Source organism: Vombatus ursinus, unplaced genomic scaffold (assembly GCF_900497805.2).
Source record: "Vombatus ursinus unplaced genomic scaffold, bare-nosed wombat genome assembly UNPS02014598.1, whole genome shotgun sequence".
NCBI lineage: Eukaryota > Metazoa > Chordata > Mammalia > Diprotodontia > Vombatidae > Vombatus > Vombatus ursinus.
Genome location: NW_020954376.1, coordinates 124,918 through 149,688, shown reverse-complemented (window position 1 = coordinate 149,688; position 24,771 = coordinate 124,918). Strand labels below are relative to the sequence as shown.

Sequence of the window (24,771 nt, the reverse complement as noted above, 5' to 3'; positions counted from 1 at the left end):
CAAGTTGTGTAAGTTGTGTATATTTACATGGGATGTCTCAATTCATAGACAAGCAGGTGGGAGGATGCCTTGATAAGTATCTTCAGCATCTTGCCTGACTCTCTTCAAAGGAGTTTGTGATTCTAATCTTGAGATGAGCAGGAAAGGGGGCTATGAGATTGACTACACTGTCCTCTCTGAACTAAAATTATAACTATCTGCCTTCCTAAATATTGCTGGTCTAAAAGCGCCATTGGTTCAGAACAAACTACTCCCCCCCTCCCCCATTTCCCTGGATAACAACATTAAAGGCAGGGAGAGGGAGGGAGGGGGGAAGAGGGAGTATCCCTTTAAGGTTCTCTTACTAGGCTGGTTCTTTTCCATCAACTGCTCCTTGAACTAGACTATCACAAATAGTGGCTACCGAATAAATCCATTTATCTGAGGAAATAGCAAACAGAAATAGAAGGTTATACAGATCAGAATATATTAGAAAATACACAGAGTGAATTCATGTTTCCACTAGGATAGGGATAGCTCAAACCAGATGAAAAGCTCCAATCTCACCCAAGGGGAAAATCCCTAAAGCTTGTAGGGAGGAGAGCTAGAAAACATGGGGAGCTGGCTCCTCTTACATCTTCAACATCCAAAGTCTCTGTCTCCATATGACTAATGTGGGCCCTAGGAGGATCTAGTCTCACACATGTCCTCTTCAACACAGAAATGAGAAGAACCTCTTTTGTCTCCAAAGTTTTCCTACCAACTCCAGCTTCCATCTAGGCCTGTAGGTTCAAGTCAGCATTCTCTCCACCAACAAGCAGATTCCCATGCCAAGTGCCTCCAACTTGGCTAGAAACTCCAGGTTGCATTCAGATTTGTCCTATGCTTTCCACTCATACAACAAGCGTCAAAGTTTGGGCCATGATTATTTCTCATTTGTATTATTACAATCGGCTCCTAACTGGGGAACAGAGAGAGGAATGAAAGGGCAAAGCATTTAGATGGCACCTACTATACGCCAGGCACTATGTTAAGTGCTTTGATAAATATTATTACAATTATTACAATAATTGGATCCTCATAACAACCCTGCAAGAGCAATGCTGTTATCACACAGTTGAGGAAAATAAGGTAGACAGAGGTTAAGTGACTTGCCCAGGGTAACACAACTAGTAAGTGTTTGAGGCTGGATTTGAATTCAGGTCTTCTTGACTCCAGGTTCAGTTCTTTATCCACTCAGAGGATTTTCAAAAAGTTATCATTGTGGATGTATTCTAGGAAGATGGTGGAGTAGGTCAGAAATTTCCAGGCTCTCCAGATTTCCTCCACAGACAGAAAACCACCACAGAATGAATGTAGAGCAGGAAAAATAAAGGGGTAAAGCAGTTGTCCTCCTAAGACAACTTGAAAGGATCTCAGAAAAGACAGGGCTTGAAGGGGCTGAGATTCGGCCTGAATGAAATGCAAACACCTCCAGGCCAACTCCATTGAATCAACAAACAGCAGGCCCTGGGGCAGCTCCTGAGAGAGGAGGGTTAGGCCTCAAGAAATTTCACTTCAACTTTCACCTCACTTAGGGGTTTAGGAAATTTCACCTCAGGAACTTTTACCACACAAACTTTCATCTGGGGAATGCTGAAATGGGGAAGATTGAAGGATCCCAGCTGTTTCTGCAAGCTGGGCCTAGTGGTGCTGACCAGAGGTGATCTAAGCTGTGACTGTGGCAAGAAGGGGCAAACACTTACCCGGTGAGTGTGGTATGGCAAGGAGCAAGAACATTTTCCCAACAGAATGACTAGGGGACCTAACTGTGATTTTGGAGAGGAGAGGATTCCCTGATATTGAGCCCCTGGACAGAATCTAGAAAACAATAGCAAGGAGAACCTGAGACCTAGGGCAACATTACTCACACCTTGGGATTAAAAGTTGATAATAATAACAAGCTGCTAGAAATAAAATAAAACAAATAAAAAATAAAAATGAGAAAGCAAAGGAAAAAAGAACCCAACCATAGATAACTATGAAGATATGAGTTCATATTCAGAGGAAGATAGTGAGTTTAAAAAAAAAACACTCCTACCCCAAAGAGTAATATCAACAGGTCACAAGCCCCAAAGGAACTCTTGGAAGAACTTAAAAAAGAATAAAAAAATCAAATAAGAGAAACTGAGGCAAAATTAGGGGAAAAAAACAAAAGCAATCCAAGAAAATTAACCAACTGGAAAAAGAGATACAAAATCTTTTTTTACCTTTTTATTTTTTAAAATTCAAATACTAAACCTTAGTGCACAATAAAAAAGAAACATTATAAACTTAAATACAAAATAAGAAAAGAGAAAAAAAAAAGCATTGCCAGGTACACAGCAGTATATAAGAGAGGTTTCAAAATATACATTAATACATTTCCATTTCAACAAAGCCTTTGTAATAAATACTACACTTTGTGTTCTGAGCTGTCCATTTTTCTTTGCTTCCTTGTAAGTTTTCTTTTGTTTTCTGCTGTGTACTTTTTACTTTGTTCTTTTTTTCCCACTTTCTCTCCTTCTTTCACCTAAGAAGACTACAATTAAGCATAGATATATTTATATTTCTATATATTTACACACAAACATATATAATATACATACATATGTATACTTACATATACATATATACACTTAGATATCTACAATAATACTCATATATAGACATGTACATTCATATACATCTATGTAAGACTGTACTATACTTGTTTGTCCTCTATTTCTCTGAGGGTAGATAACATCTTCCTTCACAAGTCCAAGTCTTTCTATATTTTTTTAAGTCCTCCAACTCATCACTTCCTACACCATGGCGATATTTCAACCTTACATTGTCTAGTTATTGGAAGAAAAGAAGGAAGGAAGGAAGGAAGGAGGGAAGGAAGAAGGAAAGAAAGAAGGAAAGACAGACAGATAGAAAGAAAGAAAGAAAGAAAGAAGAAAGAAAGAAAGAAAGAAAGAAAGAAAGAAAGAAAGAAAGAAAGAAAGAAAGAAAGAAAGTAGTCCCATAGGACTTAGTCTGACCAAGTTATATGAGCTGCAGGTCATCTAGCCAAGAACATTCATGATGGTAATACATTTGGAGATTGCGTCATACAAGAATAAGAAGGCAATCCTTTCACATGTGGGCAGAGTGGCTGATGAAAGAAGAGCAATTTTGAGAGAAATACTGAAAAAGCAGCTGCAAAGAGAAAAGCAACTTGTTCTAGGTGAAGATGGCAGAAGCATTCTATGCCCCACCATCTAATTTGCATACAATCAGGCATGACTGGGTAAAAGTTTAAGAACCAACTCTGAAATCACACAATTTATTTTTAATTTTAATCTGTGTTACTACTATTTTCTGCATCCCCTTTAAAGGTCTAGAAATCAACAAAACAATAAATCAAGCCCTAATTTTTAGTGTTTCCTGATTTGTGAGGCATGATGTTCAAACTAAAAATTTAGCAGTTAGCTCTTGTAAGCTCATGCACTGGCTCCAGCACATCCTTGCTTGAAAATGACTTGAAGACTTTTAAGGTAATAGGTAGAAAACCCTGATTCCTAGAATTACTTAATGACTATGGGACAAATACATATATGTTTATGATATAGTTTGCAGAATTATAGATTTTGGTTCATCATCATAAGAAAGAGGTGACTCGCCTCAATGAAGAAATCCTGCTTGCATTGACATCTGTAGCTTGGAAGAGCAAACTGGAGCAAGATTTTGCTACTTGAAGTTTTTAGATCCCAGATTAGTGGTTTTTGTTTTTCCTGAACTATAGGTAACAGTGCCTCTATATGCCAGCAGAGCAGGAGCCTGAGCAGAGTAACTAGCAGAGAATTGGCCCTGCCCAGAATAAAAATGGAGAGACTCAGAAAAGTAGTTCAACTGAAGTAGCTAGTAGAGAAACACCCCTGCCCGTCAATAGTCTCTCCCTGAAGCAGACAAAAGACATCAAGGCCTATAATATATAGCTGTGAGTTGACTGGGGCATATATATTTCCTAGGCACATGTCTCTCTGCTATGGTTCACTGTACCCACTCTCTCCCATGGACAGTGTGCATTGGTGGTACAGAACACCCCCAGTTTACTGATAGAATGTTAAATTATTGACATTCTTGATCTGTCTCTTGCTTAGTAAATATTTTAAATTAAGAGCTGAGCTCAATTAGTTTATCTATTAAATGGGAAGCACACTAGTGGGGGCTCAGGAATAATAGTAACAATAAGAGTAGCTTACCTAGATTAGAGTTACTTTAAAACCCTGAGAGAGTGAGTTATAGTGGTAACTGCCATCTCTGAAACTTACTCTGCCTTGCTAGTCTTAGTTCAGTTGGGTAATGTCACAATGCAGAGAGAAATGAGGAGGTTTGATTTACATGCTTGTAGTACACAGAAATCAAATGGGGATACATATCCTTGTGAAGAGCAGACTTGGGAGGAACTCCTTTGAAGTATTTAAAAGGTTTTCATGAAGAAGGGATTAGACTTGTTCTACTTGGCTCCAGAGGAACAATCCCAGAATGCTGGGTGGAAATCAGAGAAAGGTAGGTTTGTCTTCAATTAAAGAAAAGGTTCTTAATCATGAACGTTGTCCAGAAGTGGCTCCCTTGAGAGGTAGTGGATTCCTCCTTATTGGAGGTCTTCAAGCAAAGGATGGATGATCATTTGCTGATATCATAGAAACTGTGGGCATATAGAGATATCTAGATTCTAACACCCTTACTGACCCTGAGATCATCAATTCCTTTAATATGTGAGTTTTCTTGTAGATGACAAATCACATTTTGCTTCTGGAAGGTTTTATGCAGTCACTGTTTTTATACCACTTTTATTTATCCCAAGTTGTTTTTGTTTAGTTTGATCAGGGCTGAGTATAAGTCTTTAGCCTTCTCAAGTTTCTTGGCAAATGCATCTGCTTGAAACTCAAATCTTTGGCTCAGTACTGTGAGACAAGAAGAAAGTATGACCTGATATTTTGGGTGGAAATTATATTTCACTCTTCCAAGGGAGTTGCGCTCTATTTACTTGACTAAATGATGAATGAAATTTTGAACTCCTTCCCTAAGAGCATGTCTCCATCATATCTCTTTCTTCCTTTTAGTTTTCCTTGAATGATAGAAGAATTTCTGCATCTTCCAATCTTTCACCTTTATGTAAGAATAGTTAGCACATATAGTTCTTTTAAGGTCTTTACAAAGCACCTCACAAATATTATCTTTTTGTATCCTTACCCCTATTTTGGGGGAGGTGGAGTGTTCAGGGAGGACTAATACCTCTGGTGTGAAGGCTACTGAGCCATTTTCAGAGCTACTCATCCATCCACCTTTGACATCCATCTATCACCCAACTCTCACCTGTGAAGAAGCTGTAGCTGTACCAGGGCCACACCCTGTTAAAACCATCTCATCAGCTAGGCTAAACCAGGTTGAAGGCAGCCTACAGGCTTAGAACCTGTTGGTGCTCTAAGGAGATGGCTACTCCAAGCATGTGAAGATTTCTCCCAGTGGAATGCTCAGATAAGAATTTGTTCCAACAGCCATGAAGGCAGCTAAAACAAGTGTTGTGAAACACTTAGAAAGTAAGACACAAAAGATGCCAAGGTCATCCACTGCATCCTGGGCTGTCATCAGTCTTCCTTATTTTTGTCTTACCACTGAACTTAGATGACTCTGGAAGAGAGGTGAGGCTGATATTGCCCAACTCTGTCCCACTAAAATCTATTTCATGCTCAAGGCAAGGTATCACTCATCATGATGTCATTGATCTTTTCTAAAAAAAAGTGTTCTAGGGAGCCAAGATGGCAGAGTAAAAGCAGTGACTTGCTTGAGCTCCCCTAAACCCCTTTAAATACCTATGAAAATGGCTCTAAACAAGTTCTAAAGCAGCAGAACCCACAAAAAGACAGAGTGAAACAAATTTACAACCCAAGGCAGCCTGAATGGTTGATTGGAAAGGTATACAGTGCCGAGTGGGGAGAGGAGCACAGTATGGTGTGGGCACACAGGCCATAGTGAACTGGGAGCAGGGCTCAGATGACTAAATTGTGGGCAGCTGTGGCAGTTTCCAGACTTCTCAACCCATGAACTCCAAAGACACCTTAGAAAGTCAGTGGGAAAACTCTGTTTCTTCGGTGGTGAGAGAGAAGCATGGTGGGGTCCCAGCCCCATTCCCTGAGCTTGGCCCCAGGGTGGCAGCTGCCTCCTGAGCTTCTGTCCTACAGACTGAGGGGGAATCAAGTGGCTTATCAGAGGGGGATTGCAGGGATCTCTCTAATGGTGCAGGATTCTCTTGCTTTGCCCGTGCTTGGATCTGGGTCACAGTTCTGGGTTGTGGTCCAGGGGTGAAGAGGAGCACTGGTGTGGTGGAGCTTGTAGTGGCTGTGGAAAGGAAATCCTCAAAGTTCCAAGACAGAAAAGAGTACTTGTGGTCACTCATAGACCATAGTACAGGCTGGGAAAGGAGTAAACACCTCACCCTTGATCATAGCACCTTGGAAGAACTGAAAATTTACAGGTCCCTAGAAGTATGTCTAAAAACAGCTGCACAAAACCCCTGAAGCTTGGGACAGTACATTCTCCACACTAGAAACAGACCCCTATCTTAACAAAGAGTTTATAACTCAAGCAATTGGCCGGATCATGAGCAAGCAGAGCAAAAGGAATCAGACTATTATCTTACTTTGGTGACAAAGAAGATCCAAACACACAACCAGAAGAAGACAACGAAGCCGAAGCTTATACATCCAAAGCCTCCAAGAAAAATATGAATTGGTCCCAGGCAATGGAAGAGCTCAAAAAGGATTTTGAGAAGCAAGTAAGAGAAGTAGAGGAAAAACTGAGAGTGATGCTAAAGGAGACCCAAAAGAAAAATACTGAAGAACACAACACTTTAAAAAATAGCCTAACCCAAATGGCAAAAGAGGTCCAAAAAGCCAATGAGGAGAAGAATGCTCTAAAAAGCAAAATTGGCCAAATGGAAAAGGAAGTCCAAAAGCTTACTGAAGAAAATACTTCCTCAAAAATTAGAATGGAGCAATTGGAAGCTAGTGACAATTTGAGAAATCAAGGCACTGTAACACTAATCCAAAAGACTGAAAAAATAGAAGAGAATGTGAAATATCTCATTGGAAAAACAACTGACCTGGAAAATAGATCCAGGAGAGAGAACTTAAAAACTATTGGACTATCTGAAAGTCATGATCAAAAAAAGAGCCTTTACATTATCTTTGAAGAAATTATCAAGGAAAACTGCCCTGATATTTTAGAACCAGAGGGCAAAATAGAAATTGAAAGAATCCACCAATCACCTCCTGAAAGAGATCCCCAAAGGAAAACTCCTAGGAATATTGTAGCCAAATTTCAGAGTTCCCAGGTCAAGGAGAAAATATTGCAGGCAGCCTGAAAGAAACAATTCAAGTATTATGGAAACACAATCAGGAAAACACAAGATTTAGCAGCTTCTACATTAAAGGTTCAGAGAGCATGGAGTATGACATTCCAGAGGGCAAAGGAGATAGGACTACAACCAAGAATCACCTACCCAGCAAAACTGAGCATAATCCTTCAGGGTAAAAAATGATCATTCAATGAAATAGGGGACTTTCAAGCATTCCTGAGGAAAAGACCAGAGCTGAATAGAAAATTTGAAAATTTGACTTTCAAATACAAGACTCAAGTGAAACATGGAAGACATAAACAGGCAAGAGAAATCATAAGAGACTTATTAAGGTTGAGCTGTTTACATTCCTGAAGGGAAAGATGATATTTGTAACTTATGAGACAAATCACTTATCAGAAGTTCTCATGTTATTCTTGTGCACAAAGTGGAGAAGTGTGGGTGAGATGATTATAAATGTAGGGGGATTTGGAACTGGCTAAATAATTAGACCCAAAGATTTCAGTGTGAACTTGAAAGGACATGTCCAGTGAAGAGGTCCGGGAAGCTGTGCTTGGGTCTGGGCTCTTCAACATCATGCTGGTGGAATTTGTAGATGATGCAAAGCTGCGGGAGATAACTAACTCTTTGAATGAGTCAGCATCCACAAATCAGTCAATAATTAGCATTCATTAAGTACCATCTGTGTATCCCATAATATGACTTTCTTCAGGGTAGAGTCAGGGTTTTTGCCTTTCTTAATATTCCTTGTGCTTAGCACAATGCCTGGCACATAGTAAGGCCTTAATAAATGCTTGTTGACTGATTGACTATTAAAATTTGGGGACACTGAGACAAAAGTTAAGTGATAATTCCCTTAAGTGGTTTATATTTTATAAGGGAAGGCAATATATCAACATGTATAGATCCTATCTCTGACACATACTAGTTGTGTGTTCTGGGACAAGTCTTTTAACATCTAAGGACAGCTGGGTGGCCCAAAAGATGGAGTGCTACACCTAGAGTCAGAAGGATTTCTCCTGTATATTTTCCCCCAGAAAGTTGGTTTTTAAAAATTTCCAAAAGTCCCCTGTTTGGATTGTTGCAGATTATCAGCAGCAAACATCATCTATCAAAATGGCCTGAAGAACATATGAAGGAGAAAAATATGTTGACAGGCTGGAAAGCCTTCATTCATTCATCCCCTCAATAACCCTTTGCTAATCACCTATTATGGACCAGGCACTTTGAAAAGTACTGTGGATAGAAAAAGAAACAAAAAAGAGTCCCTGCCCTCAAGGAACATATAATGTTTAGACCAGGATCTTCATAGGCTAGAACAATAGCAGAATCAAATAAGATTGAATTTAATAGTGATAAATTTAAACTGTAGTGTGCTGGTAAATCCTTAACAACAAGCTCTCTGAAAGCAAGGGATCCGCTTTTAGGCTTAATCTGAATTATTAATATTTTTGTCAGTTTTTGAAGTCTAGAAAATCAATCAACCTATAAATCAAGTGATAATTAATAGTACTTGCTTATTTCTGAGATGTAAATGCTCACACTGAAAATTTCACAATCTATGGAGCCCATACAAGCTGAGTTCAGCATACCCCTGAATATGAGGGTTTATGTTTGGATTCAAAAAATCAACTTGAGAACAATACAGGGGAGCCTCAATTAAACAAAATATTTTAAGAAAGAGATTTAGGGTTTCAGTGGACTACAAGCTCTATATGATTCAACAGTGCAACATGTTGGTCAGCAAATCCAAGGTCACTCTAGGCTGCATTATTAGAAAAGTATATCCCCAAATAAAATAAAACAATACTATATTCAGTTCTGGTTACCCCACTGATAGAATGTTTGCAAAAGAGGACAACCAGGATGGTTTAAGAAATAAGCACTATACCATATGAGTATTTATTATAGAAAGTGGGAGTATTGGTCTTGGAGGTATGAGGGGCACATACTTGTGCTCAAGTGTGGGAAGGTCTTTCATGTCAAAGGGGAATTAAACTTGCTTCTCCTTGATTCCAGTGGGCAGAATTAAGAGTAATGAGCGAAAGCTGGAGAGAGGGCAATGTAAAGTGGTGGTTAAGAAGGCCTTTCTAATTATTATCAGAGCTGCTCTAAATTTGAGTGGGCTGCCTGGGGAGGCAGTAGCTTATTTTTCTAGAGGTCTTTACAAAGTGACTGAAAGCACTTGTCAAGGATGTTGGTTATTTCTGCTCACAGAACCACAGAATCTCAATTTTGGACCACAGGGACCATCAAGTTCAATTTATACTTGAAAGGACATCTTCGCTACAAGTTGGCCAACAAGAGGTCTGGTATCTTCCAGAGGAGACCTTTCAGGTCCTTCTCAAGAACTCTTTAGATACTTTGATCCTCTCAATGGGTCCCTGGGGAGAAGTTTTCAGGTTCAGTTACCAGATACCAGAGTCTAGGAAGGTGCTCAGTGGAAGGAGAGAGGAAGAACATGATGACTGAAGATTATATTTTGCAACAAGTGGCATGCCTAGTTGTTCAAGCATTCAGATGTGAATATTCACTTCAAGTGGAAGCATATTGGCTGTTATAGTTTTAGATAGAAGAAAAAGAGAAGGAAAATAGTGTGCTAAGAAAGAAGAAGGAATAATAAACTTTAATCCAAATGCCCCACCCCTCATTGGAATCCCACAAAGCAACACTTCTCTGCTGTTGATAAAAGTTGACAACAGGTCTTCAATTCTGAAAATATTCTTCATGGATCTCTTTTCACACATCTAGGCCTCCCTGTTCTTTCTACCCAAGCCATCCCCAACCAAAATTCCTGAATTTCCAGAATTCCCAGGGACAGAGGCTCCTGCCTCTGTCCCAAAATTCGGGGCTTCCTTTTTCTTCATCCTTCATCAAGGATGAGAGGAGTGAGTCTTCCTCTATCTTTAAGAATATAGATTTTCTCAGATTCATTGTGGATGTCCTGTCCTTGTGTAACTCCCTACCCTTCCCCTTCCATTTGTCTTTCCCCTTCCATTTATCACCCTCACTTCTAAGCATTATCACTTTGAAACTCCTACCAGAATCTGAAGAAGGAAAGTGCTTAGTTCTCTCTAAAAAAAAAGAAGAAAAATATAGAGATGACTAATTCTTCCTCTCTTCAGCACTAAGGGCATCCCAATTCATTTCAGTTCTTTTCAGTGAAATTCAATTTAACAATAATTTATTGACTTCTAGTTGCCAGATATTGCTGTTGTTCAGCCATTTTTCAATCATGTCTGACTTTTTGTGACCTATTTGGGGTTTTCTTGGCAAAGATACTGGAGTGGTTTGCCAAGTCCTCCTGCAGCTCATTTTACAGATGAGGAAACTGAGGCAAACAGGGTTAAGAGACTTGCCTAGGGTCACACAGTAAGTGTCTGAGGCCAGATTTGAACTCAGGAAAATGAGTTTTCCTGACTCCAGGCCCAGAGCTCCATCCACTGTGCCACCTAACTGTCCTGCCAGATATTAGGCATATAAAAATAAAAAATTAAACACACACACACACACACACACACACACACAGAGCCCTGTCCTCAAGAAATTTACATTCTATTGGGAATTTGAGATATGAAAATAAAATGGAAAGAGTACTGAGCTGGCCTTGGGAGATCCTATCCCTAGCACTGTTTTTTATCACCTCTGTGACCTCCAGTGGCCCTGTCAATAAAAGCAACTGGTTGAGCTCCCTTATTGAATGGAAAGACTGTGCAGTGCTGGACTTAGGAGACGTGGATTTCATTCTCAGTTCTTTTCTTTTGAACTTCATCAAACCTTTATTTTGTGCCTAACCGTGTTCTTGGAGTACAGGGACACCAGAGAATGTGTAGTCTTTGCCCTTATGGAACTTAGAATCCTTAGGGGAGGAGGATAATCAAGACTGAGACAAACAGAACAATGAAAGAACAGGCCAAGAAATTCAGTTACAAAGTGAAACTGAATACAGCAGGTATGATGATCTATGGAAGACAACTATTCTTACATCTTGGGATAGAGAAAAGTGAAACAACATCAAGCAAAGCTAGAGATTGAAATAGTGGAGGTCTCCACCTCCTAATGATGCTATATGATCCTGGGCAGTTACAGTAACCTCTCGAGTCTCAGGTTCATTTTATGTAGAATGAAGCTAATAAGACCAATAGCACATACACTCAAGGTCTGGCAGGAATATCAAGTGAGCTAAAAACAAAGTTCAAACCTGTGATTTCATTGGTCTTGGGAACTCCCATCATTTCACAGATAAGGAAATTGAGTAGCAAAGGAAGGAGGTTAAATTTACACACCTAACTAATAATCAACAACATAGCCCAAGGGAAAGGGCACTGCTGTTTGAATTAGAAAACTGGGTTCAAATTCTACTTATTGACCTTGGACAAGTCATTTCAGCTCCCTGTGCATCATTTTCTTCATCTGTAAAGTGAAGGGGTTGATATAGATACCTCTGAATTCCCCTCCACTCCTAGATTGACAATGTTATCCTCCTGTAATTGTTAACTTCATCTCCCAGTACAAGGCTCTTTTAACTAAACCATACTGGGCATCCTGTTAATAGAAAGTACTGACATTCCCCTGGAGTACAGGGAAAGGCAGCAGGGAGAGATCAGAAGACCTGGCCTGAAGTCCTCCTATCCGTGCCCTCTTACTAGTGATTCAATCTTTAAGAAGACCCATCACTACACCAAGCCTCAGTTTCCTCATTTGCCAAATGGGGTTAAAGCTTGCATTATCAACATTAAAAGGTTCTAGAAAGAAAGTACTTTGTAAACTGCAAGACTTTATATAAACATTAATTGTTATTATCATAATGAAAATGTTAGCGTGGAACCTCTGTAGAAGACTTAAGGAAAAACATGGGCAAGAATGATCAAGAATAGGAGGATGTAGCTATCTTGTGACTTGGAGAGACTGCCTACACCCATGACATCATGGATCCTCTGGATTAAAGAACCACAGAGAAGGTGGATTTGAGCAAAGACTTGATAGGAATAGGAACAGGGACTGGGATTGCTACTGTGATTACATTATAGGAATCTCTGGGAATGAACATTCTCTCTATCAATAAATCTCAGCATCTTCTCTGTGGCTTATCGAATTAGAAGATTGCATAGGTCACTGAGGGGAAGTGACTTGCCCCAGGTCACACAGCCAGGATGTGTCAGAGGTGGTATTTGAACCGAGGTCTTCTTAGCTTTGAGCCCAGATTTCTATCCACATCACCATGCCATCTCTCTAAATATAGTCATAAATCACATTTGTGTAAAGCTCTAAGGTTTACAAAGCATCTTCCTCACCAGAACCATGTGAAATAGGTAGTGCCATATTATTTTCAACATTTTATACATGAGGAAACTGAGGCTCAGAGAGGTTAAATGGGTTGTTTGCAGTCATTAGAATAAGAACTGTCAGATCTAGGATTAAAACCCATTGACCTTGATGTCCAGCCCAGCTCTTTTTTCCACTGCAGCGGCATCAGCAGCAACAACAAAAAAAGGTTTTATATAGTGCTTTAAGGTGTGCAAAGAACTTTATAAATATTATTATCCCAGATGAAGATCTAAAAATATTTTTACTTGCTCTATAGACATAAAAATCTACACCCAGAGGAAGACTAATAACAGATTTCATGCCCATGTTCCACTTTCTTTTGGAAGACCTATCCTGATTACAGATTAAGAGAGAGATCAGGGTGCTAGAATTTATGTATATGCCCATGGACCCTCTTCAGTACTGTCCTCCATGGATGGCTTCCTTCATTGGGCAAATCTCAACTCCCCTTATAGGGCCCCTTCACCATCCACTGTGACTTCCTCAGGGGTCCTGTGACCTGAAAGAGAAATAGAGGTAAATTTAGAAGGCCCACAGACAGGGAAGCACTTGAATCTATAGCTCATTCAGCCTTCTATCTCCAGGCAGCAGATCTTATATTAACCTGGGCTTCCCAAAGACAGCTGTGCATCTTCCCAATTAGAATGTAAGGATTGTGTCTCCTATCAGACCTGAGAGTTTACAAGGATAAAAACTCATCCTCCTGTGTACATTGGAGTTATCTGTCAGTTAGTTAGGAAGATCTGGGGTTCAAACACCACCTCAGACACTATGTTTGTGGCCCTGAGCAAGTTACCTAACCAACCAAGTCAAATGAGATCAAATGAGACAATATTTGTAAAGTGCTTAGCAAGTGCTTGGCACACAGAAGATGTTTAATAAATGCTTATTTCTTTCCCTTTCCTCCCTTCAGTTTCCCAATCTGTAAAATAGTGAAACAGGGTTCAAGCACCTTTAAGGTCCCTAAAAGCTCTAAATTTATGATGCTATGAGCTCTGTACTATTAAATCTAATTATCCAGCGATATAGATGTCATGTCTACTGGCAAGTTCCACAAAGCTCAGAAGGATCATTAATATGTAGGAAGGAAAGCCCAGGACCAAAAAGGACTCAATAGAACATAGTGATGTGTTCCATTCTGCCCCTCACTTCATAATACCTGAGAAGTATCATCTTAAACTTTACAAAGTACTTACATATATAACCTTTTGGACCTTCATACCAACAGAAATCCATACTTGTTCCTATACTGTTTAGCATTTTGTGACCTGGACAAAGGCACACTTTTCAATTTTGGGGTCACAATGTAAGGAGGCTAGCTAATAAACCGCATGATGGAGGCAGGATACAATAGACTAATATATTGGGTGAATATAAGGTGAAATTCAATAGAGATAAATATAAAGTCTTATACTTGGGTCTAAAACACCAACTTCCCAAGTACAAGATGTGGGAAGCATAGCAAGACAACAGCTGTTCTGGGGAGAATAAAAGATCCTGGGGCTTTAGTGGGTTACAAGTTCAATCTGATTTGGCAAAGTGATGTAGCAGCCAATCGTGGACTACATTATGAGGGCCATGGCTTCTAGCAATAGAGAGATGATAGGCCCACCACTTCCTCAGATCTCTGATGGAGGATTGTGTTCAGTTCTGATTATCACAATTTTAAGAAGGACATTGATCATGGGGAGAGCATTGAGAAAAGGAGGACCAGAATGATGAAAAGTATTGAGTAAATGTCATATGAGCATCCATTGAAAGAAGTAACAATGTTAAGCTTAGAAAACAGAAGACTCTAGGGGACAAAAGAGGCATGATAACCATCCTCAAGTGTTTGAAGGACTATGAACTGGAGAAGCAATTTGATGTGATCTGTGACCCCAAAGAGACCCAGAAGCAAGGGCAGGGTATGGAAATTACAAAGAAGCAAATTTAAGCTTGATGTCTGATGTCTATCTGAAAGTCAACTGGTTTGCTTCAAGAGATTGTTGATTTTCCTTCTTTGCAGGTCTTCAGATAGAGTCTGGAAACTACTTCTCAGGTATGTTCTACTGGGGATCCTTTTCACATGCATGTTTTGCTACATGGCCAATGGGGTCCTTTCCAACTCAAGTTTCATGATTTTCTGACATACCCTTGTGTGTCATTTTTATCATTTTTAGTTTGCAAATGAGGAACCTAAAGTTCAGATAGGTTAATCTACTTATTTGTGGTCAGAATGCTTAAAAGCATTTGAGACAGGGTGGGAAAGATTGAAACTCAAGTGTCTTCTGAATCTATGTACAACTTTCCTTCCACTGTAACCATGCTGATTGTAATAAAATCAAATTGAACAGGAATAATTGTTTTTATTTATTTTTTATGTGAGGCAGTCAGGGTTAAGTGACTTGCCCAAGGTCACACAGGTAGTAAGTGTCCAGTGTCTGAGGCCGGATTTGAACTCAGGTCCTCCTGACTCCAAGGCCAGAGCTTTACCCACTGCACCACCTAACTGCCCTGATAGGAATAATTGTGAAGCCCTATTCTTGAATTACATGAGAAATTAACTTCAACAGTACAAGACGGAAGGAGTATTTGTTCTGAAAAAGACCTGAGGCCTTTAGCAGACTGCATGGTCAATGTGAATTAGAGCACTGTCTCAAATGTCTTTCACATAGGTTATAGGTGAATTTGGCAGTTTGAAGTGATATTGAAAAATGTCTTATTATGAAGTACTTCTTCCTATAGAATCATGTTTTATCTGTGATCTATGATGATCTATGAGAACTCTATGGAGAAGATACAGAGGAAGAAGGTGAGGTAAAGCTTTTTCCTCATCAGAACTGCCCTAAGTGTCATGTTACAAAAGATTCTATGAAGAGTCTCATAGGAGCTGGCAAGTAAAGTACGTTTTGTAAATACTGCTTCCTGTGATTATTGAAGAAACAAATAAAAAGTAATAACAACTTATTTCCTGAGTGGCTAAACTTGACTCTTACCTTAAAAAGACATAAAAATGCCTTTTTGGAGAGAACTGAAGTGAACTGAATGATATGGAATCATATTCTTCAGAAAAGTGAAGGAAGTCATCCACCGTTATATAGAGATTTGATAGTAACCCTGACTGGGCCCATTCATTCAATCATTATGATAAATAATTTTCTTTGCTTTGTTATTGCTTTCAATTGTTAACAAATTATATATGAGTAACTTATGGTGAAATGGTATTTCTCTAATTGTTAAATTGTTAATATTTAATGTTAGAGTACAGCCTCATTAATTAGCTGAAGTTAATTAATTAATGATAAATTGGTTATAAGTTTATTAATTAATAAGAAAGAATTCATTCTTAGCCTTGAGTTGTTATGTAGCTCAGGATAATAAAAAATTAATGTATAGTAAAAAGGCAGGGGGCACATTGATGTGTGATATAAGAGTGTGATGAGTCCCTATGAAAAAGTTAATGTTATTTTTAGGCTTCGAAAGAGAATAAGAATGAGGAGGTGATAGACCTTCTGAATCCTTCCTGGACAGATCACATCTGGAGTGTCATGTTCAGTTTTCAATGATACATTTTATCAATGACATATCCAGAAAAGAACTATTCTGATGATAAAAGAACTAGAAACCATGTAAATGGCTGAAGGTAATGGAGATTTTTATCCTGGAGAAGAAAAAGGACACAGGAGGCAGGTGATTGTAATACAAGAATTTAAATGACTGCCATGTAAAAGGGATATTCAACTTGACCTTCTCATACCCAGTAAAGGTAACTAGGAGAAATTTGGGGAGAAATTTGCCCATCCATAGATTTAGGTTTGATGTCAGGAAAACTTTCATAAAAGTCTAAAAGTTTAATGGACTAACCTGGGAAGAAGTAAATTCCCTGTCACTGAAGGTCAATAAGCTGAATCTAGGTGCTGGTTTTTCAAAAAAGTTGTACCAATTGTACTGGAAGTACAATCTGATGTCCCTTCCATCTCTAAGTCTTCAAGAATCATCATTCTGTTTAAAAGAGCTTTCCTCCTCAGAACTCTGTGAGCCACAGGGACAGTGTAACACCCTCACCATTGTGACATCTGCTCCCCATGGATGACCTCTGCTCCCCACCGCTTTCTCACCTCATCTTGCCCTTAAACCAAGAGTTCTTCCACCCCTCTCATAAAAAACACACCTGTTTTCTTCTTCTTCCATATGATGAAGGCCCCAGCACAGCTCAGCACCAGAACAATAACTGTTAGGAGACCCAGGGTCATGACCCATGGCCTCTTCACAGTGGACTGCAGGGTGTGAAAGACAACAAATAAATAAGAAGTGTTTTTGAGAGGAGAGGCAACTGGAGAGCATGCCCAATGAAAACCCTGCCCTGTGCAACAATACTCAGAGAGGAAAGGGGAGTGAAAAGCATGACAACATCCCATTTCATGGCCTAGCTTCTGAGGAATGGGCCCACATAGCTGGGGAAGAACACTCACCAGGATATGCAGTTGGAGTCTGCAGTGTACTATGCTCTACCACACAGGTGTAACATGTCCCTGAAATACCGGGAGGAAGTTCCAGTGTGATTCGGAGGTGGAAGGTGGAATCTGCATTGGGCAAGGTGCCACTGGAGCTCTCTTGCCCCCACACACCCAGCTGCCCATCCTTCTCTTAATGCAGCTGGATGGAGCGAGGATAGAAGCCTGTGGCTCTGCAGTTCAAGGTGACTCTACCATCTGGAGCATCATGGCGGGACACAGTCACCTCAGGGGCCACCGAAGAGAAAGGTTAAGAGAAAAGGTATTATCTCCAAAGCTCAGTGACCTTCTGTTGTTCCATTATCACTTCTAAACCCTCTCTCTTCCTTTTCTTCCACATTACTCTATCCTCTATACTTCTCTACCAGTTACTCATTTTATCAAATAATAGCTATTGTTATTTTGGCTGCTGCAAAAGTCATCTTATTCCTAGGACCAGTTTCTCACAGTTCTCTCTCCCTCACTCCAATGCCTCTTCTCTGACACATTAATAAGAGTTGCTTGCTGCTATTTTCAGCACTGAAAGTGGAAATGATCCTATGCTCATGTATCATAGGTGTTCATTTCTTCTGAGACCAGGACCTTTCAACATCCTTAAAGTTTGTGAACTCACCATCTCTAACAGGGCAACAAGATTTACATGGATAATTCTAAGGCATCCAGTTGGCTTGGACAAACTCAAGCTTGCTACTATGAAACCTGCCTTTAGAGCACACAGGGCCCAATACTGATTTATTAGCTTTGGCACCAGATGGTCCGTTGGAGGCCCACTTCCCCTACCTTCTTGCCAACGTCTCCTTCCTTTTTCACCTCCTGACTGTACATTGACCTTCAACCATTGTTTCTCCCAAGGGGGGAGGAGAACCCAGAGCCCCACTATAATTTGATCCTTTGGCATACTCTCTTCTTCCCATATGTTGTAGGCTAGTTCTTTGTAGTCCACCACACCTACTCTGATATACACTCTCAGAGTGAATGTGACTGTTTACAGTGCTTACTTAGATGACCAGGGAATTACTAACTTCAATCCTTCTGATAAAACGAGGAACCACTGGGCTTTACCAATTTCTTTCCTCCAAGCCCTACAGTCCATGGAGCCTGGCAAAGCATACTATGACCCCTTGGGACTTGTTGGCTGTCCCAATGAAGAATATTCTTATATGTTCTATGTTCCCCAATTAGACTATGGATTCCTTGATAGCAAGGACTGTTTTGCTCTTCTATTTGTACCCCCAGAGGTTAGCATAGTGCTTGGCACTTCATAAATACGTGATAATGCTTTTTCATTCCTTCTTTCATTAATTCACTTATTCATTCATTCTGCCCTCAGACTCAAGGCACCCCTAAGCTTACACTTCTTTGTACTCTACTCAATACCTAGGACAGTGCTTTGCACACAGTAGACTATCAATAAACATTTGTCAATAGTGATCATGATTATTTTACCAGATCCCTAAATCAACTGTTCTAATGGGTTAAGAAGAGAATCTTGAATATTTTAGTACTTGAAAGGTTTTGTGTTATCATCAGTGTAGGTACTCTCTGACTTGTGGCTGATTACACTCTTTCCATACCATAGCAAACACATCCTCATGAGTTACTGTGGACTAGAAGAGGCATCACCTGGTGACCACTGCACTGAACATCTCTGCACTTAGCTAAACTGGTCCTCTGACAAGTGAAAACCTATCCCAAGCCCACACTCAGAGTTTTCTCAGCTTGATAAGACTGACCAGAGCCTGTGCTATGTTCTAATGGCCTTAGAGAACCCTGGGAGAAAACAGAAAGGATTGAAAACTTACCATTCTCCTTCACGCTTGAGTACTGCAGGATAATACTCATCATGTCAAAACAGTATTTCTTCAGAGCCTTCTCTCTCACTTGGCTCCCTAAGTTACCTAAGGATTTGAAGGGCTCTGCTTCAGGCTTCATGACAGTCTAGTCATTAGTCTGATATCTATCTTCATAAAATCTTCACCATCCATAGCAAACTGGATAGAGCTGCCAATATCAATGTCATTACCCACTTCACAGCCCATAAAGAATTATAATGTGTGGTTCTCTGCAAGAGACTTGTGAGTCAGTATGATGTAATGGAATCAGGATTGGAATCAAAGTTACAAGGGCCAATGTGAATCCAGTCTCCCATATTTGCTTAATATATAGCCTTAAATAACCCACTTAAACCCTCAGAATTTGTAATGATGATAATAGCTAACATTAATATAATACCTGAAATATTTTCAAAGCAGTTTACATATAGAGTATTATTACTGCTGATCCTCACAAACTCCTTGAGAAATAGGTGCTGTTATTATACTCATTTTACAAATGAGGACCCAAGACTGAATGATGTTAAGTGACTTACCCAATGACTTGCCATGCAGCTAATAAGTATCTAATGTGGGATTCAAACACAAATCTTCCTCATTCCAACTCTAGAGCTTTCTCCAGGACTCCATACTCTATACTGCCTCCTAATAGATGTAAAATTATGTGAAAAGTGTTTTGTGCACCTTAAAGAAGTTGTTACTGTTAAACATAACATTTCCTGTTATATAATTGGAGTAACAGTTCTTACATTCTATACCTCCTAGGTTTACTCAGAGAAAAGGATTATTCATATGTAAATCTTTTACAGTTTTCTAGAATAAAATGTTATGGAGCAGGTAAATTGAGTCAAAGAGTAATATGGAAAATTATTGCTTTTTGATCAATTTCAGAGGTGACACATATTCAATTATTATCCAGATCCTCTCCTTAGGGAGAAATACCCTTTAATGACACTGGAGAACTCTAATGACATAGAATCATGTATGATTTGGCATTAGATTGAATCTGGGTATTTTCTATTATATGAACATCTAGTTACCATATCTTAATATATAATTTCTGAATTTATACATACTTGGAGATAAACTTTAAAAATACTTTTTGACATTGGGGTTCTTTAGCATCAGGGAATAGAAGAGAAAAGGGAAGGGAAATGGGGCCTAGAACTCAGCAGCAGGACATTATGGTTATGACAAAAAGAAGGCAACAATGAAAAGGGAACTATATGGTTTTGGGGGTGACAGTCAATTCTGAGACTGTGACTCTGAATGGTGTCTGCCCTGGGGACTTTCCCTGATGTGCATCTTCAGGGAAAAGCCCAGATCTGATTTCTTCACAGATTCACAGAATCTCCAAATTGGAAGAGATCTCAGAGGCCATCTAGTCAAATCTCAAATCATGTTGAATCTTCTCTAGCACAGTCCAACAAGGTCATCTAGCTTCTGCTGGACAGCTCTGACTGATAGAAATTTTCCCAAACCCTTCATTCTGTAAGTTCGACCAACTGTTCCTAGTTCTGCCCTCCATGGCCAATGGTTACAAGTTGTCTACTAATTAATATGGGAGAGCATGAGAAAAGGAATGACTGCAAGAGTATGAATGAGTCCAAGATTGCAAACCTTGTAGACTGGATGTATGGTGAGATTCTCAGTAGCAATAGAAAGGTTTGGGGGAGGGGGAGGTTTCAAAGGAAGATAATAAGTTCTGTTTTGTTCATAGACTATAGGATCATATATAAGGAACTGGGAGGGAAGGAAGTCATTCTTTCATTTTACTCTTCAGAAAACTGAAACCTGAAGAATCTCAACTACCTTCCCAGTAAATGGCACAGCCAATAAATGGTTGATCTGGTATTTGAGTCCAGTCTTTCTGCCTCTAAATCTAATTCTCTTTCCACAGCAGCACACCTACATTTTAAATTTTGAGTTCTAGATGCCCACATTAAGTAAAGTATTAATTGGATAAAATTGTAGATTGTATTTATGAAATTTGCAGATGACAAATAATGGGTGACAGAATCAGGATTGACAAGGATCTTAAAAGGATAAAGTACTGCAATGTATCCATTTAAATCTTGCACTTGGGTACAAAAAATCAAATAAAAAATATAAGATGGGAGAGATAGACTTAGGGAGTAGCTTTTTTTTTTAATAATGTCAAAGTTTTAATGATCTTCAAGCTTAATATAAGGCACCAGTGTGATACAACATCCAAAAAATGTTCATGTGATGTTGAGATGCAATATAAAGGACATTCATTTCAAGAATAGGAAGGTGAAAATGCCAGTGTGTGGGCAGCTAAGTGGCATCATAGATAGAGTGCCGGACCTGGAGTCAGGAAGACTTATCTTCACAAGCTCAAATCTGGTCTCAGACACTTCCTAGCTGTGCAATCCTGGGCAAGTCTTTTAATCCTGTTTACCTTAATTTTCTCATCTGTGGAATCAACTGGAGAAGGAAATGCAAACCACTCCAATATCTTTGCCATGAAAACTGAAATGCAGTCTTAAAGAGTTGGACATGACTGAAATGACTGAACAACAAGTACCATTGTGTTCTGCCCTAATCAGACCTCATTAGAAGTATTGTGTTCATTTTAAAGCACCATGGTTTAAAAAAGTCATTGATATTCTGATGAGAGTCTGTGAGAGGGTAACCAGGATGCTGAAGGACCTGAGCATGTTAAGCTTGGAGAAAAGAAGAGTTGGTGGTGAGAGCAGGGGCAGGATGGCTGTCTGAGAATTTGAAGGACTACCACATGGAGGAGGGATTAGACTTCTTTGGTTTGGTCCCACAGATCATAACAAGGGTAATGGGTGAAAATTACAAAGAAGGAAATTTAAGCTTTTCCTAACAATCACTTCTGTCTGAAAATTGAATGTGCTGCTTCAGGAGATGATGCATTTATCCTTCTGGGATGTCTTCAGAGGTTGAACAAGCACTTGTTGGGTATGGTATAGTGGGCAAATCTTTCATGAATGGGTTGAACTACATGTCCATTGATGTCCCTTCTAATTCTGATTGTATAGATTCAATTTGCCTCACTTACTGTCATTCTTGGTGTCATTCTTTATAAGGAACCTGAAGAGCCAATGGAAATTTGTTTGAATACTTAAAATAGCTTCCACCTTCTGCTCAATGAAGTCTTTCCCTAGTGCCTTGGTGATCCATGCTTCATTCAATACAAATGGTTTGCTCTGTTTATCAAAGGAGCACACCTGCACATCATCGACAATATGAATTACGGTGAAGTTGAAACTTGTACCCACTGCAATGAATTGACCCTCATGCCTGTGGTGGCCTGCATGACAAGAAGGGGAAAAATAAGGAAGTTTCAGCATGTGAGCCCCCAAACCTTGCCATGTCCTCCCACCCATCTCCCTTCCATTCTCTGTATCAGTAGGATTAACTATGAAAATTATCACTGAGAACAGTCAAGAGGGCCAAGTGTACTTAGCATGACTGGATACATAACATTGGACTGGGTGCACAGTCAGGCTAGGTGATCTGTTAATAGATTGGTTCAGAAGTTGTTTCTTGATGTAAGGAGTACTTTTCTAACCCTTGCTTTCTGTTTTTATCAAGGAGCAGATTGGGCTGTGTAAAGATCAGAGGTGTTAGTGCAGATAGAATGGCAACCCAACTTACATACGTGTGTTGAAGGAGCAGGCATAGCTAATGCACTGGTAGAATACAGTAACATTTTCACCCTTTCTGTTGTTCTATGCAGTCATTAAATTTAAGAAGGAGAAGCAATGCTGAGGTATAAGAGACTGTCCTATTATCATTCTGCAGCTATGAACTGATGCAGTTTGGGGAGACAAAGGGAAAGAGTCAAGTAGGGCTCTCAAAGCACTCAGGTAACATACCTTGAAGTGTTTTGGGTTCTTCATGATTTTTTCCCACATGGATAGGGTCTTGTGCTTGGCTAGTTTTGTTTTCCTCTGAAAAGGGAAACAAGGGAATGTGTTGTTAGTGATTCCTTCATACATTTCATGAGTTTGAAACTGTTTCTCTGAAATATCTTGAGGTCTAGGCATTTGGAACATACAAGGGAACATATTGTGATGATTTTGTTTTCATGCTCACAAAAGTAGCACTGGCATAATCATAAGCAATAAATGCTTTTTGACTTACTGACTCATGGGTTTACCCATGAACGTAGTAAATTACAAGGGATTTGGAGTTGGAGAACTCAGTCTAGAGTTTTGGCTCTGTTATTTTCTATCTACATGGCTCTGAGCAAGTCATTCACTTTTCTGGGCTTCAGTTTCTTCAATATAAAATGTCAGTTGGTCATAGAAGTGCCAAACTAGCTGCAACAGGCCAGGAATAGCCTGTGAAACTCTACAGATTAGCCTGAACTAGATTAAAATGTAATTGAGGAATGTTCAACACCATAAATAAAAATGAAATACAACATACGTAATGTTAATTTGTGGTTTTGTAAGTCAATATATCGCCCTCAGGGATCCATCACTATTTGAGTTTGATATACCTGCTTCCTATTCTAAGTCCTGTGGCCCCATGACTCTATAATTGCTAGGACCCCTTTTAGCTCAGAGCCCTATAGTGCATGTGTAAAATTGCTTATACTGATTCTTTGAGAGTTCTGAGGATGATGAACCCCTGGTTGCCTTCAGTACTAAAGGGATTGTTCAACAATATTGCTAAGAAATCATTGAATGACTGGACTGTTGAGTTTATGCCTCATAAGTTGGAATGCTATTACACATCTTATTTTGATCATTAAAGAGTCATAGGTTGCTGAAATAGAGATGCTAGAACCCTGGAAGAAAGATACTATGCCATCTCAAATTTCATGAAAGATAATGAGAGGAACATTGGATGTTGTCTGGCAAGTAACTAGATTTCAGGAAGGTTTATTTGAATGAGCTAAGAAAGAAGAAATGAAGGATTCCATGGACTAGGATTCTACAGAGGAAATTGATTTAAGAGGGATGGGCTGCCATGATGGGGGAATGCTTAAACATCTTGTGATACATGAATGAAATGGAATGTTATTGTGCTATTAGGAAATGATTAATATGAAGAATTCAGAGGAGCTTGAGAAGACATATGAATTGATACAGAGAAAAGTAAGGAGGAGCAGAAAAGTAATGTGGACAATACTACAACAATGTAAAAAGAAAAAAATTAAAAATGTAATGATAAAAGACAAGTTTGACTCTTGAAAAAATAATGCTTCCCTAATCTCCTTGCAGAGGAGGGAACTAGGAGTTTTGGGTATTGTATATACTATCTGCCACAAGCAGATGTATTGTTTGGTTTTGCTAAACTTCTTTTCTTCTCTTTATTTAAAAAAAATCACTATTGCTGTTGATGGTTGACTGGAGGGGCATAATTAGAAATGAAAAAAATAGCATAGGGTCATAGAGGGAGTGCTGAAAGGGACTTCATAGAGCATTTAATCTAATCCTCTTATTTTAGAAATAATGAAACAGAGTCTGAGGGAGGTTGAGTGATGTGTCTAAAATCACATGATCACTTGAATATTAGAGGGGCAATTTGAACCAGGTATTCAGACTTCAGAGCCAATGCTATTTCAATTGTAGGATCCTTTCAAGACCAAAATTTTCGCAAAATAAACACAAATTATTTCAATAAAGAAGCAAAGAGAGAAGTGGGAGAAGTATCTCAAGAGCCACAAGAAATATCTTCCAACCTTGATTTAAAAAATACAGAATTCAGAATTGAGGGCAGGTAATGG

At 39.3% G+C, this 24,771-nt stretch overlaps 1 pseudogene; it reads right to left on the bottom strand.

Moving 5' to 3' along the window:
* Positions 1–13,161: 13,161 nt before the first annotated feature.
* Positions 13,162–24,771, bottom strand: part of LOC114042546 — a 13,990-nt pseudogene continuing 2,380 nt past the window's right edge.